The sequence below is a fragment of the Oryctolagus cuniculus genome, chromosome X, assembly GCF_964237555.1.
Source record: "Oryctolagus cuniculus chromosome X, mOryCun1.1, whole genome shotgun sequence".
Classification (NCBI taxonomy): Eukaryota; Metazoa; Chordata; class Mammalia; order Lagomorpha; family Leporidae; genus Oryctolagus; species Oryctolagus cuniculus.
In genome coordinates this window covers 111,827,281-111,843,747 of record NC_091453.1, presented here as the reverse complement: position 1 = coordinate 111,843,747, position 16,467 = coordinate 111,827,281, and the positions used below count along the sequence as shown (strand labels likewise).

At 45.5% G+C, this 16,467-nt stretch overlaps 2 pseudogenes; both read right to left on the bottom strand.

Annotated features, from left to right (window-relative positions):
* Nucleotides 1–8,869: 8,869 nt before the first annotated feature.
* Nucleotides 8,870–9,846, bottom strand: LOC100352870 (small ribosomal subunit protein uS2 pseudogene; annotated as a pseudogene).
* Nucleotides 9,847–12,263: 2,417 nt separating this feature from the next.
* LOC100352614 (tubulin alpha-1B chain pseudogene) lies at nucleotides 12,264–13,617 on the bottom strand (annotated as a pseudogene).
* Between the last annotated feature and the right edge of the window lie 2,850 nt (nucleotides 13,618–16,467).

The following is a 16,467-nucleotide window of genomic DNA, read 5'->3' as shown; positions in this document are numbered from 1 at the left end:
AAGGATTGAATGAGTTAATTTTTTTTAACAATTTTAAATTATTTATTTATTGAAAGGTAGAGAGAGACAATGACAAAAACAGAGAGATCTTCCATCCACTGGTTCATTCCCCAAGTGTGTGTGACAGCTGAGATTGGGCCAAGCTGATGCCAGGAACCCAGAATTCAATCCAGGTCTCCCAAGTCGGTGACAGGGACCCATTTACGTGAGCCATCACCTGCTGCCTCCCCAGGTGCACATTAGCAGGAAGCTGGAATCGGAAGCAGACCTGGGACTGAATGGCAGTCTGATGTGGGATTTGGGTGTTCCAAGAAGCATTTTAATTGCTATGCCAAACAGCAGCCCCACATTAGTATTTTTAAAACCCTTAGTATTTGACAGAATAAATCCTAAAAGTGTAAATGTTTGCCATTCTTACTATCTTGCCTTATAAGTTCATTATTCCCCTAAAATATAAATGCAAACACACTGATGGTAAAACTTCTGGCTATGCTCTGGAAAATGGAGTCTGACATTCCATACTTTTATTTCCAGTAGTTCCAGACCCCCTCCCTCTAAGCAACCTCACCCTACTCCCATATTCCTGAAGAAAAGGCACAGAAGTTTACCTTTGCCTTACTGTAATCTGAATTTTAAATGCGGTAGGTTGTTCCTTTATGTCAGAGAACTATCAACAGGCAGAGTGTTAACAATGAGGAAAGAGTTCTGTCACTCAATGCTACTGCAGACTTAGAAGAATATGGAAGACACAGAAGAGTTTATTGTCCTGTGGCCAGCGCTGTGGCATAGTGGGTGGAACCACCGCCTTCAGTGCAAGCATCCCATATGGGCGCTGGTTTGAGTCCTGGCTGCTCCACTTCTGACCCAGCTCTCTGCTATGGCCTGGGAAAGCAGTGGAAGATAACCGAAGTCCTTGGGCCCCTGTACCCACATGAGAGACCCGGAAGAGGCTCCTGGTTCTGGATGGGCGCAGCTTCAGCCATTGCAGCCAATTGGGGAATGAACCAGCAGATGAAAAACCTCTCTCTTTTTCTCTCTCTCTCTGCCTCTCCTTCTCTCTGTGTAACTCTGACTTTCAAATAAATAAATAAATCTTTCAAATAAAAGCGTTTACTGTCCTCTGCAAGCTTCACCAATACCAAGGCAACAAGACACTTTGATAATATCAGAATCATACAGTCACATATGCTGGAGCCCAAGCTTCTGACGTGCAGATGCAGGAGATGGAGACTCAGTGATGTGATTCATGCCGCATGTTCACAATGTATCCAGGATCCATCAGCTTCCCACCGGCTCCACTGTTACCACCCGATCCTGGCCTTCATTCTCTCTTGACTGGACTATTATTCCCTTAGCCTGGTATCTGCTTTTAAACCTGCCTATTGTATTAGTTTCTCAAGATGCGGTAACAATGTATCACAAGTTGGGTCACTCAAAACAGCAGATGCTTACTCTCTCATAGTTCTGCAGGCTTAGCTGTGCCAACCAAGGCCATCTGGAGTTGGTTCCTTCTGGAATCTCTGAGGGAGGACCTCTCTCCAGCTTCTGGTTGCCAGCAACCATTGGCCTTCTGTGGTTTGGAGATGCTTCACTTTTTTTTAAAGATTTATTTATTTATTTGAAAGGCAGAGTTACACAGAGAGAGAAGGAGAGGCAGAGAGATGTAGAGCCAGAAAGAGGGAGAGGTCTTCCATTCGCTGGTTCACTCCCCAAATGGCCACAACGTCCAGGGCCAGAGCTGAGCTGATCTGAAGCCAGGAGCCAGGAGCTTCTTCCAGGTCTCCCACGCGGGTGCAGGGGTCCAAGGACTTGGGCCATCTTCTACTGCTTTCCCAGGCCACAGCAGAGAACTGGATTGGAAGTGGAGCAGCCAGGACTCGAAGGAGCGCCCATATGGGATGCCGGCACTGCAGGTGACAGCTTTGCCTGCTATGCCACAGCGCTGGCCCCTGGAGATGCTTCATTCTAGTCTGTGCCCTTACCTGGTGTTCTCCCCTCCTGTCCACGTGGCTGTCCTACCTCTGTGTGTCTGTGTGCCCCAATCCCCCTCCTCTTATAAAGACACCAGCTGTTGGATTCAGGCCTATCCTAGTCAAAAATGACCTCACCTAAACTTGATGACATCTGTAAAGTCCCTATTTGTAAAATAAGGTCACATTCATAGGTACTGAGGGGTTAGGACTTGAATATCTTTTTGCGGGACACAATTCAACCCACAACACCTGCCTGCCACCTGTTCTCAGCACAGTATCCACACAAATCATTGCAAAATATTAAGTCAGCTTATGGTGCCACTCTGCTCAAAAGCCTACAGAGGCTTTCAATTTGACTTCCAGTGAAAGCCGAAGTTCTTCTAATAGGCTTAAAGGTTCTACCTGATTTGCAGCAAGAACTCCCTAGCCCCACCCCCACCCCCACCCCCATAACACCTTTCTCACCTTTTGTCTTAACCCTTTTTCCTTGCTGGCACCACTCTGGCAACACAGGCTTCCTTGTTGTTTTCAGAATATGCAAGTGCCCTCCCACTGCTAGGGAATTTGCTCAGTCAGTTCCCTTTGCCTTGAATGCTCTCCTCTGAGATACTCACATCTTTTACTTTTTTTTTTAACCTCCCTCAAGTTTTTTGTTGAAAGTTTGGTTTCTCAGTGAGGCCTATGCTGATCCTTGCATTTAGTACTACCAATCTTCAACTCTCCCGAACTCCCAGCACTCCTTACCCTGCTACTAGCTTTTCTATACCACTTGTTTTCTAACACACTCTGTTATGTTATCTTCTGTTCTCCCAGCAACCTCTGCTCCACAGGCTGCACTACAACATCATTGGCACTTGGTAGGCGCTGAACAGATTTTTGGTGAATGAATGAATGAATGAATGAAGCTCATACGAGGTGAGAGCACTGTTTCTTCTAAGCTTCACAACAATCTCATAATGTAGGTGATGGAACAAGGACATAAGCCTCAGCCATTCTTACTCACTGCCCAAAAGATAGATAAACACTGGAATGTATTTCTTGCCCTGAATCTCAACTGGGTCTCACACCCTATCGCCTTTACACTCTCCGCCCTCCGAATTCATTCCCACATGAAAGACCAGTTCCAGGAATTCACCTCTGCCTGCTGCCCCCTACCCCCCACCCCCACCCCATCCCTAGCCAGGCCCCTGGCAGTTGGGACCCTCTGCCATGTGTTCCATTAATTTGCACGCCTGCTGTTGGTCACCCACCTCTACGAATTTATATTCTCTGAATCAATTCTGTCCAGCTGTAGATTTGTACCCTCCTCCTGTGTTCTGTCCACTGGTTCACTCACCAATTGGGCACAACAGCCAGAGCTGTGCAGATCTGAAGCCAGGAGCCAGGAGCTTCTTCTGGGTCTCCCATGCGGGTGCAGGGGCCCAAGGACTTGAGCCATCTTCTGGTTTCCCAGGCCATAGCAGAGAGCTGGATCAGAAGTGGAGCAGCTGGGACTCGATCCAGAGCCATATGAGATGCTGGCACTGCAGGCGGCAACTTTACCCGCTACACCACAGCGCCGGCCCCCTACACTTAATATTTTTATATTTTGTTTTCAGTTTGTGTAACTTGAAAAAGTTTTTATTTAATAATCGAGGAGGGCATGTATGGTGCAGTGGGTAAGTTGCTGCTTGGGACACATACATCCCATGCTGGAGTGCCTGATTTGAGTCCTGGATACCTGGGATGGCTTCCTGGCTCCCAGATTCATCCTGGTCCTTCCCTGGGCCTCTGCAGGCATTTGAGGAATGAACCAGGGGATGGAAGATTCTCTCTGCCTCTCACATAAATAAGCAAATAAAAACTAAAGAACAAACAGCTGAATACAGCCTCATCACTTTCTTTCAATTTCTCTATTCTTTTTCTTTCTTTTTTTAAAAAAATATTTTATTTATCTATTTGAAAGTTAGAATTACACAGAGAGAGGAGAGGCCAGAGAGAGAGAGAGAGGTCTTCCATCCGCTGGTTCACTCTCTAACTGGCCACAACAGCCGGAGCTGCACTGATCCAAAGGATCCAGGAGCTTCTTCCAGGTCTCCCACATGGGTGCAGAGGCCCAAGCACTTGGGCCATCATCCACTGCTTTCCCAGGCCATAGCAGTTTGCTGGATTGGAAGTCGATCAGCCAGGACTCGAACCGGTGCCCATGTGGGATGCTGGCACTGCAGGCTGCTGGCAGCTTTACTCGTTATGCCACAGTGCCAGCCCCCCATTTCTTTTTTAAAAAAATATTTAATTTTTTAAAGGCAGAGTTACAGAGAGAGAGAAGGGGAGAGAGAGAGAGAAAGAGAGAGAGAGAGGTCTTCCACCTGCTGGTTCACTCCTCAAATGGCTGTGATGACCGGAGCTGGGCCAATCCAAATCTAGGAGCCTGGAGCTTCTTCCGGGTCTCCCACGTGGGTGCAGGGGCCCAAGCACTTGGGCCATCTCCTATTGCTTTCCCAGGCCATATCAGAGAGTGGGATCGGAAGTGGAGCAGCCGGGACTGGAACCGGCGCCCATATGGGATGCCAGCGCTTTAGGCAGCGGCTTATCCCACCATGCCATAGTGCCTGCCCCTATTTCTTTTCTTTCCCCAAAGTCTCGTTTATTCAAGTAACATTTGCTGAGCCCCTCAGTGTCCCTGGAATTGGGCCAAGAGCTAGTTTCCAGATAAATGAATAAAATAAATGTAAGGATGAAATTTTGATGAAAAAATGATGGAAGTACAATTGGGCTCCACCTAACAACATATTGGTCCAGGATGGACTGCATACACAATGTGTTACCATGTAGGCTAGAGGTGTATATTATCTGGATCTGTGTAAGTACACCCCGTCCCGCTTGCACAATGATGAACTTGCCTAATGATACATGTCTCAGAATATACCCCCTCTTATTAAGAGACATATGACTGTATTCACACATTTAGGAAGGGCTCAGATGAAGGAGTGCTTGATCAGATGGGAAGGGGGTTTGAGTCAAGAAAGTCTGAAGTTTCTTGGAAGTGTGAGCTGAATCTTGAAAGATGAGTAGTAGTACTCTAAGCAGACACAAAAAGGTAAAAGAAGAAGCAATAGCACGTGCAAAGGCATGGAAGCATGAATCGACACGATTGGCTGTAGTACTTCAAATAAGTCAGGGTTACTGGAGCTCAGTGGGTGGGGGTGGTGGCGGTCTGTGGCGCAGTCTGTGATGCCGACATCCCATATGAGCACTGGCTCAAGTCCTAGGTGCTCCATTTCCAATCCAGCTCCCTGCTAATGTGCCTGGGAAAGCAGCAGAAGATGGCCTGAGTGCTTGGACCCCTGCACCCACGTGGGAGACCCTGATGGGGTTCCAGGCTCCTGGCTTCAGCCTGGGCAAGCACTGGCTGTTGCAGTCATTTGGGGAATGAACCAGTGGATAGAAGATTTCTCCCCTCACCCTTTCTCTCTATTGCTCCGCCTTTCAAATAAATATTTTTTAATAAAAGAAAGGGTGGTGGGAGGAGATTGACTGAGAATTAAGAGTCCACAGAAAAAGGTATTATTTCACTTAACAAATTAAAATACTTGAAAATCTAGACAGATGCATTCATAAAGTTGACTTACCTTACAAAATACTTCAGTATTTGGGAAATATCTATTGCAACATTTCAGTTTTAAGTACTAGGCACTCAAACATTGGTAAGATCAACAAAGTCCAAGCACAAAAAAAAATGAAGAAAACAACAACACCAAGACACATGATAACCAAATTGCTTAAAATTAATGGTAGGGAAAATCTTAAAAGCAGCCAGATGAAATAACAACATATTATGCAGAAAGGACAACAGATTTTTCATCAGAAAAAAAAGCAGGCCAGAAGACAGTGGCAGAATATCTTTGAAGGAGTAAAGGAAAAAAAGTCAACTTACACTTCTTTACCCAGAAATACATCTTTCAAAAACAACAAAGACTTTTTCAGATGTACAAAAGCTGAAAGAACTCATCCCTAGAAGACTTGCGCTATAATCAATGTTAGAGGAAGTCCTCCGGTACTGACATGAGATTGTCAAAATCTAGATGTTTAGAGGCAATGCAAAATAGTGGAAATGGTAAATCTGTGGATAGGTGTAAAGACTTTTTTTCTTATCACTTACATCTCTTCAGAGATAATCGACTCTCCACGGTATACTCACTCATGATTTTATGGCTTTATAACGTATGAGGGAACTTCAAAAAATTCACATCATTTTCTAATTCCATTTTTCCACTAACTTCAAAAAATTTTTATTTATTTAAGTGGCAGAGAGCCAGAGAGATAGACAGAAAAAGAAAGTTCCCATTCACTGGTTTGTTCTCCAAAGGCCTACAGTAGTCCTAGGGTAGGGACAAAGCTAGGAGTGGGTGCAAGGGCCCAAGGACTTGGGCCATCTTTACTGCTTTCCCAGGCCATAGCAGAGAACTGGATCAGGAGTGGAGCAGCCAGGACTCGAACCGGCGCCTATATGTGATGCCAGCGCTGTAGGCATGGCTTTACCTGCTACACCACAGCGCCAGCCCCAATTCTCTCATATACTTTATTTCTTTGTTTCTGTATGCTAATTTCTGAATAATTTCTTCTGAATTGTCTTCCAGTTTGCTAATTCTCCAATTAATTGTGTTTAATTTGCTGATTTGCTGTTATCGCTTTACTTTATTGTGTTCTTAACTTCAATCATGATTTTTTCCTTCCAGAAATTTAATGAAGTGACTTTTCAAATATGATTTTCCTTAGAATTATTTTTCCCTGCACATGTTTTTATTTATTTAAACATAGTGAGCATAATTCTTCATATTAAGTATTTAAAAGTTCCAATTTATAAAAATATTCCAGAGTATGATTTTGCCATCTGTTATTTTTGCTGACTCTTATTGTGATAATTAGTTCTGTTTTTTAACTTTTTTTGTGAGCCGCACACTTTCTTTATAAAATAATTTGTGTAAATTCTTTGTGATCTAAGACAAAAATGAATTTCTTCACAAAGGATCTGTGTTTACTTTTGCTGGGTGTCTGGGGACACTCACAGGCCAGAGCCACTTAAAATTTATGACTAGAGGTTCAGACAATGGGAAGTAGGGTTGCTGATTACAACTTCTAGGCAATTTTTTCCTCCGGGTCCTTCTCAGTACCAGCAAGACAATACTCCTAACTAGTTCACTAGAAGAGTGTGTGGGAAAGCAAATTAAGTTCATCCCACTGAGGATGTATGCCTTTCTACCAATTTAATGGGAAAAGGCTGGGGCCAGCATTGTGGCACAGTGGATAAGGCTGCCACCTTTACTGCTGGTGTCCCATAAGGGCAACAGTTCGAGGCCTGGCTGCTCCACTTCTGACCCAGATCCCTGCTGATGGCCTGAGAAAGCGGTCAAGGATGGCCCAAGTCCTTGGGCCCCTGTGCTCACATGGGAGACCTGGAGGAAGCTCCTGGCTTTGAGTCAGCCCAGCCCAGGCCATTGCTGCCATTTGGGGAGTGAGCCAGCAGATGGAGGACCTCTCCCTCTGCTGTGACTCTACCTCTCAAATAAATGAATAAATCTAAAAAAAAATGGGAAAAGGATTCCTATTAGACTTGGTCCCCAAGCTTATGTCCTTTAGCCTATGTTTAGGGTGACTTTTAAAAGTGCGAATCTTCAAATTCTACAGCTGTCTTCAGGTACAAAATGGGTTTCAGTGCTTCACTTTTCAATGTTTTCTGTGCTTCTTAGGTTTTATTCTGACAATTCCTTACCTCGCAGATCTTTAAAGATTTTAAGTAAATGTCTTCCTCATCTCATAATCAGTACTTTTTGCTGCTCTCTGAGGTGATGACATGCCGGAAACAGAAAGCCTTTATTCCCTCTTTGGTCCGCTTCAACATAGCTTCTGGATCCACTAAAATTCCTTTTCCAGAGGTCAGAAAAGATCATCAAGCTGCCATAAGGATCTGCCATACTTTCATTCCTACCAAATTCAACCTCTCTACAGTTTCTGACATCTGATTCTTCCTTCCTTCTTGGAACCAGTTTTTGACTTTCCCAACACCTCCCTTTCCTGTACAGTACTTGAATGCCTGGTCCTCTGGGATCAGATCTGAATCTTTTCATTTTTTTTTAAAGATTTAATTTTTTTTGAAAGGCAGAAGTTACAGAGATGCAGAGAGAGAGAGAGATAGAGAGAGAGAGAGTGACACAGAGAGAGATCTTCCGTCCTCTGGTTCGCTTCCCAAATGGTTGCTATGTCTGGAGCTGGGCCTATCCAAAGCTAGAAGCCAAGAGCTTCTTCCGGGTCTCCCATGCTGGTGCAAGGGCCCAAGGATTTCAGCCATCTTCCACTACTTTCTCAGGCCATAGCAGAGAGCTGGATGGGAAGTGGAGCAGCAGGGACTCGAACCGGTGCCCATATGGGATGCTGGCACTGTAGGTGGTGGCTTCACCTGCTTCGCCACAGCGCCAGCCTCTCTTCATTTCTATACTTCCTCTGCCACTACTGTCTCTTAAGCTACCACTATGTATTTCAGATTATCTCAGTACCCTCTTCATTGGATGTTTTCTGTTCATTCTTCTCCTCAACTAATGCATTCCCCCTATAGCAACTAAAGTGATCTTTTAAAAATGACAAATAGATCTTTTAGTTTTGCCTGGGTTAGACCATTCAAGGTACTACTTTCAAATTTTAGATAAATTCCAACTATTTATCATTACCCATTGAACCTTGCCTATATATCCATAATTGTCTCATGCATATATATCCATAATTGTCCTCCTATAATGGATCTTAGAAAAAGTTCATGGGATATACATATCATGAAAAGCTATCTATGGATTTTTATTATTTTTTTTGTAGAAACTGATGTTTATTTTCCGTCAACCTCATTTCCATGTTTGCGTGAGAGCCCCGTGACAAGCAGCCTAAGACCACTCAGTGGTTGTTCCCACCCACTCGGTGGCCTGAGCAGTGGGCGCTGCAGACCAGTCTTCAGTGGTAGGCTGAGCACTCCAGTCTTCAGTGGGGAACTGCTGAATAGGCACAGAGGGCACCTGCACGCCTTCGGACCAGTCAGCAACCTCAGGCTGAGTAGCAGTGAACTCGGGTGCTGGGGCCGTCCATTCACCCTGAAACTCCTCCTTGGTCACAGCTTTTTCAGCGGCGGCCTGCTCTTCTTTTTCAATCTCTTCAGGATCTCTGTAGAAGTAGAGATCAGGCATGACCTCCCAGGGGTGTTCACCACGGGAGATGGTTCCACGCATGCGCAGAACCTCCCGGGCCAGCATCCACCACATCAGACCCACTGAATGGGCTCCCTTGTTGTTGCACGGAATGGCAATGTCCACGTAGCGCAGAGGAGAGTCTGTGTTACACAGAGCAATGGTAGGCAGGTTCACGTAAGATGCCTCCTGAGAGGCTGGTGGTCAGCCCGAGGGTCGGTAACCACCAGAAGCCGTGGTTCCCGGAAGGCTGCCTGGATCTGGTTAGTGAAGGTTCCAGGTGTGAAGCGGCCAGCAATGGGAGTAGCTCCAGTGGCAGCAGCAAACTTCAGCACAGCTCTCTGGCCAGTGTTCCTGGAGGATATCACACTGACATCAGCAGGGTTTTCAATGGCCACAATAGCACGAGCCACCAACAGCAGCTTCTCCCAGGTCCTCTTCAGATTGATGATGTAGATGCCATCACTCTTCCTTTTGCAGATGTACTGTTCCATCTGGAAGTCAAGGTTGGTGCCACCTAGGTGGGTTCCTGCTGCAAGGAACTTGAGGACGTCCTCCTCCTTCATTTGCAGGACATCAAGGGCTCCGGACATTGTGACAGCTCCCCCTTAAGTTACGCCGGGAATCAAAAACAATGCCGTATGGACCCCTGGCCGGGTAGCGCGGAAAGCTATCTATGGATTTTTAAAATGATTTCTTTATTTATTTCAAAGACAGCATGAAAGAGAAACAGAGAGAGGCATCTTTTATGTGATTGGGGGTTCACTCCCCAAATGTCTGCAACCACTGCATCTAGGCCAGGCTGAAGCCAGGAGCCATGAATCAGAATCTCTCACTTGGGTAGCAGCAAACCAAGTAGTTGGACCATCATTCATCTGCTGCTTTCCAGGCACATTAGCGGGAAGTTGGATCAGAAGTGGAGCAGCTGGGACTCAAACCAGTGAGATACAGGTAAGTAAGATACAGGTGTCCAAAGCAGCCGCTTGACCCATTGTGTCACAATTTTCACTCCTATGTATGGGTTTTTTAAAAAGTTTTTAAAATAAAGTAAATAAAGCAGCAAAATAAATTAACCTTTCAATCTCATCATTCTGCGAACTTTTTGAAGTACCCTCATATAATACTGTAGACTTGCTGACTTTTTTTTTAGTTTCTCAAGCATGCCACGTTTTTTCCTACCTCAGATATTTGATTCTTACTATTCCCTCTTCTTGGAATTGTGTTTCTGTGCTTTGTGTATGGGTAACCCCTTACTCACACTACATCTTATCATGAGGCCTTCCCTGATCTCCTAATCTAATAGAATATTGTTCTCTTCCTGTAGAAAGTTTATCATAATTTTTGATTAATAGTCTATTAAGGGTTTACATATTTCAGGTCTGTGCCCCCCCTCCCCAATAAGTGCCAGGAATGTAGATGCCCTACTTTTCCTACTCTATGCTCAGGACTTAGCACATAGTAAAGTTTAATACACACATATTAAGTGATTGACTTCTCTCTTTTTAAGCAGAATTACATGAAAAATACAATTCTAAAAGTACAATTGTTACATGTTGAGCACAGAACTAGAAACAAGGAGTATGAGTTAGAAATCAGTCTAAAAATAACATATCTGTGTATAGACTCAACCCTTAAAGCCATATACTCTGGATTACATGTCCATGATTAATGTTTAATGGATAAAATCAGCAACTTCCTGAATAACTTAATACTGGCTTTTTATTATTGTTATCTATATTTCAGTTAAAGTAAATAAATAATCTTCTACAAATAGTATTTTTTTTCTCATGTAGGCTTGAAATTTTGTTATGTAGAACTCTGAAATATTTTCCCACAGATGCAACACCATACACAGTGTTTCATTTTCTTTGGCTAGTTCATAATGTTTAACCCATAATTCATTTACCCATTTAAAAATATGAATTGAAAACTACTTTGTGAGGGGCCGGCACAGTGATGTAGCAGATAAAGCTGCCCTCTGCAGCACTGGCATCCAGTATGGGCACTGGCATCCCAAATGAGCACCAGTTCAAGTCCTGGATGCTCCACTTCTGATTCAGCTCTCGCTAATGTACCTGGGAAAACAGGAGAGGATGGCCCAAGTGTTTGGACCCCAGCACCCACAGGGGAGATCCAGATGAAGCGCCTGGCTCTTGGCTTTAGACTGGCCCGGTTCTGGCTGTTGCAACCATTTGGGGAGTGAACCACCAGATGGAAGATCTCTCTCTCTCTCTGGCTCTCCCTCTTTCTGTAACTCTGCCTTTCAAATAAATAAATAAATCTTCATAAAAAGAAAACTACTTTGTGATAATAACTTTTCAAGCACTGAAGATACAATAATAAGCAAAATAGACACAAATCTCCCTCCTCATGAATCTTTTTTTAAATATTTATTTGTTGATTTAAAAGTCAGAGTTACATAGAGAGGGAGATCCAGAGAGAGGGGGGTCTTCCATCTGTTTATTCACTCCCCAAATGGCCACAATGGCCAGGCTGGGCCAGGCTAAAGCCAAGAGCCAGGAACTTCTTCCACATCTCCCACATGGGTGCAGGGGCCCAAGGACTTGGGCCATCCTCTGCTGCTTTCCCAGGTGTATTAGCAGGGAGCTGGATAAGAAGTGGAGCAGCCAGGACTCAAACCGGCACCCAAATGGTATGCCAGTGCTGCAGACGGTGGCTTAACCTGCTGTGCCACAGCGCCAGACCCTCCTCAGGAATCTTATGTCCACGTGTTCCAACAGAAGAAAGAAGTGAATAAAATGTATAGAATTGTAAATGGTGATACATGGTACAGTGGAGAACAAAACAGGATACAGGGATGTAGGATGGGGGGAATTGCAATTTTCAGCCTTTTATGTGTAGAATTTATTAAATTCCATGAGGCTCTAAAAAAGATTTTTTTTTTCTTAAAGCCTTTACTTTCAGATATGAGGGAAATATCTTACAGGTACACATGGAAAAGACTGACATGATCACAGTTGAGTGAAGACAATGTAGCCAGGAAAGTCTAACCGCTGTCAGCTTATGTTGAAGCTGAAGTTCAGTGAGTGTGACATGCTGTAGGGCTCAAAGGAGTGGAAAATTAGTATTCCTCTCCTTCCTCCTCACCCTGTCCTTCAACAGAATCCACACCAACCTCCTCATAATCCTTCTCTGGGGCAGCCTTGTCTTCATGAGCTTCAGAAAACTCTCCCTCCTCCATGCCCTCCCCCACGTACCAGTGAACAAAGGCACGCTTGGCATACATCAGGTCAAGCTTGTAGTCCAGGTGAGCCCAGGCCTCAGCAGTGGCTGTGGTGTTGCTCAGCATGCACACAGCTCGCTGCACCTTGGCCAGGTCTCCACCAGGCACCACCGTGGGAGGCCGGTAATTAATGCCAACTTTGAAGCCAGTGGGGCACCAATCCACAAACTGGATGCTGTGCTTGGTCTTGATGGTGGCAATGGCAGCATCGACATCTTTGGGAACCACATCACCACGGTACAGCAGGCAGCAAGCCATGTATTTACCATGGCAAGGGTCACACTTCACCATCTGGTTGGTCGGCTCAAAGCAGGCATTGGTGATCTCTGCTACAGAAAGCTGCTCATGGTAGGCTTTCTCAGCAGAGATGACGGGGGCGTATGTGGCCAGAGGGAAGTGGATGCATGGGTAGGGTACCAGGTTGGTCTGGAATTCTGTCAGATCAACATTCAGGGCTCTGTCAAACCGCAAGGAAGCCGTGATGGAGGACACGATCTGGCTAATAAGGCGGTTCAGGTTAGTGTAGGTGGTGTGCTCGATATCGAGGTTTCTACGACAGATGTCATAGATGGCCTCATTGTCTACCATAAAGGCACAATCAGAGTGCTCCAAGGTGGTGTGGGTGGTGAGGATGGAGTTGTAAGGCTCCACCACAGCTATGGAAACCTGGGGGGCTGGGTAGATAGAGAACTCCAGCTTGGATTTCTTGCCGTAATCAACAGAGAGGCATTCCAACAGCAGGGAGGTGAACCCAGAACCAGTCCACCCACCAAAGCTTTGGAAAACCAAGAAGCCCTGTAGGCCCATGCCCTGGTCGGTCAGCTTGCATATTCTGTCCAGGATGAGGTCAGTGATCTCCTTGCCAATGATGTAGTGCCCGTGGGCATAGTTATTGGCAGCTTCTTCTTTGCCTGTGATGAGCTGCTTGGGGTGAAAGAACTGGTGGTAGGTGCCAATGTGAACTTCATCAATGATCACAGGCTCCAGGTCTAAACACTACCCTGGGCACGTGCTTGCCTGCACCGGCCTCACTGAAGAAGGTGTTGAAGGAGTCATCTCCTCCCCCAGTGGTCTTGTCACTTGGCATCTGGCCATCAGGCTGGATGCCATGTTCCAGGCAGTAGAGCTCCCAGCAGGCATTGCTGATCTGGACGCCAGCCTGGCGGATGTGGATGGAGATGCACTCACGCATGGTGGCTTCGGATTAGGAGGCAAAGATGGAAAAGACAGGAGCATACAGCAGGTCCCAGTTACCATCCCCAACAAGCTAAGAGTCAAGGTAAGTATCACACTCTCTATAAAAGATTTAAGGTGGATATTACTTATAGAAGTGAATCGTCACAAATAGCATTTTTACAAGCAAACTTTCAACTGCAAAGTCTTATCAAAATATACATCTCACCCGCAGCAGTGGGACAGGCGTGACTTGTACAGGCTCTAAGTCACTAATGAGCTAACACAGTGTGGGACAGGGTTTCCACAACGCAGTAGTAGGGAAGGGAAGAAGCTGAAGCAACAATGGACGCTCCAGGAAGAGAGAAACGAGGAGCCAAGAAAGAAAGCACACTTCTTGCTGATTGTATGAGCTTCTGTAGATGGCCAGTCTCCACTACTCAACTGCTCGTAGGTCGTCTTTTCTTTCTACAGCGGTAACTGTTGTGACCAACATCTCACTCCTATTTGGAATATTATAGTTACATAATTTTCCCTTGTTAGTCTATCCCCATTTAGTTTTGGGTCTTTTTCTAATAAATTTATTTGTCAATAACATGGGAGAATGGCAGAAAAAGATAACTTCTTTTTAAAAGTTATTTATTTATTTCAGAGGCAGAGTTTCCATTGGCTAGTTCACTCCCCAAATGTTCACAGTGGCTGAGATGTAGATGGCACGTACCCAATGACTAGAGCCATCACTGCTGTCTCCCAGGGTCTGCACTAGCAGGAAGCTGGAGTTAGGAGTCAGAGTCTGGCATGGAACCAAGGTATTCCTGCTACAGGCTCTCTGGGTGTCTTAACCATTACGCTCAATGCCCACCTCCCCAAAGATTATTTCTTATTCCTCCTTGTGACATAAGAGTTATATTTCTAAAATGCAGATGATGAGTAGACTGCTCTGGCTTTCTCTTCTATTTTATCTTTTTTTTTTTTTTTGACAGGCAGAGTGGACAGTGAGAGAGAGAGGAGAGACAGAGAGAAAGGTCTTCCTTTGCCGTTGGTTCACCCTCCAATGGCCGCCCCGGCCAGCGTGCTGCGGCCGACGCACCGCGCTGATCCAATGGCAGGAGCCAGGTACTTATCCTGGTCTCCCATGGGGTGCAGGGCCCAAGTACTTGGGCCATCCTCCACTGCACTCCCTGGCCTGGAAGAGGGGCAACCGGGACAGAATCTGGAGCCCCAACCGGGACTAGAACCCGGTGTGCCGGTGCCGCAAGGCGGAGGATTAGCCTAGTGAGCCGCGGCGCCGGCCTCTATTTTATCTTAATATCTTGAATATGGTGAGATAGGTGTTTGGTACAGCACTTAAGACACCAGTTAGGATGCCCACATCTCATATTTGAGCACCCTAGTTTGAGTCTCAGACCCACTTCTGTTTTCAGCTTCTTGCTAATACATACCTTGGGAGGCAGCAGGGTTTCTGCCACTTAAACAGGAGACTCAAATTGAGTGCTGGGCTCCTGGCTTCAGTCTGGCCCAACTCGGGATGTTGTGGACATTTGGAGGAGTGCACCAATGAATAGGAGATTCTCTCTCACTCTCGCTCTCTCACTCGCTCTCTGTAACAAATAAAATCAATAAAAAATATTTAAAAATCTCAGATAAGGGCAGTACCTGGGGTGAAATGGCAACACAAAAAATTAGAACATGATGTTAAACAGCATCCTTAGCATTATAGTAACGATTGGACCAAAAGGGATAAGCAGCCACCAGCATACAGCAGGCACTATATAGTGAGGTGAGCAGGATGGAAGAGGTCAACTGAAATAGCTCTTCTCTAGAACCATTTGTTCACACGCTGTGATGATGAAAGTCAGGTGAAGAATGAGCATATGAACAGCCTGTCTGTGCTAACTTCCTCCTGTGAGAAGTTTTTATTCCTTCTTATGAGACAAATCTTATTTAGAAGAGTTTATAATATTTCACCTAGAGGGGTCAGTGCTGCAGTACAGTGGATTAAAGCCCTGGCCTGCAGTGCTGGCATCCCATATGGGCACCAGTTCAAGTCCTGGCTGCTCCACTTCCGATCCAGCTCTCTGCTGTGACCTGGGAAAGCAGTAGAGGATGGCCCAAGTTCTTGGGCCCCTACACCCACATCAGAGACCCAGAATAGCCTCCTTTCTTCGGTTCAGCACAGCTCCAGCTGATGTAGCCAATTGAGGAGTGAACCAGCGAATGGAAGACCTTTCTCTCTGCCTCTCCTTTTCTCTCTGTATAACTAACTCTGACTTTCAAATAAATAAAATAAATCTTTAAAAAAACACAAAGCTTAGCCGGCGCCGTGGCTCACTAGGCTAATCCTCTGCCTTGCGGCACTGGCACACTGGGTTCTAGTCCCGGTCCGGGCGCCGGATTCTGTCCCGGCTGCCCCTCTTCCAGGCCAGCTCTCTGCTGTGGCCAGGGAGTGCAGTGGAGGATGGACCAAGTGCTTGGGCCCTGCACCTCATGGGAGACCAGGAGAAGCACCTGGCTCCTGCCATTGGATCAGCGCAGTGCGCCGGCTGCAGTGTGCCGGCCACGGCGGCCATTGGAGGGTGAACCAACGGCAAAGGAAGACCTTTCTCTCTGTCTCTCTCTCTCACTGTCCACTCTGCCTGTCAAAAAAAAAAGCTTTAAACAAATCTTGTTCATATTCTGCTCATCAATTTACTAATCCGAATCATTATAAGAACAATGAATAAATTTGTTTTTCATCATTCTAATATATTTCATTATTCATAAAATCAAAAATCAAATTCCTCTAATTCTTATTCTTTTGGAGGATGTAGTTGGCTCTGTGTCTCATTTGATAAAATATTCATTCCTTCAGTTTTAGTGGTGGTGAATG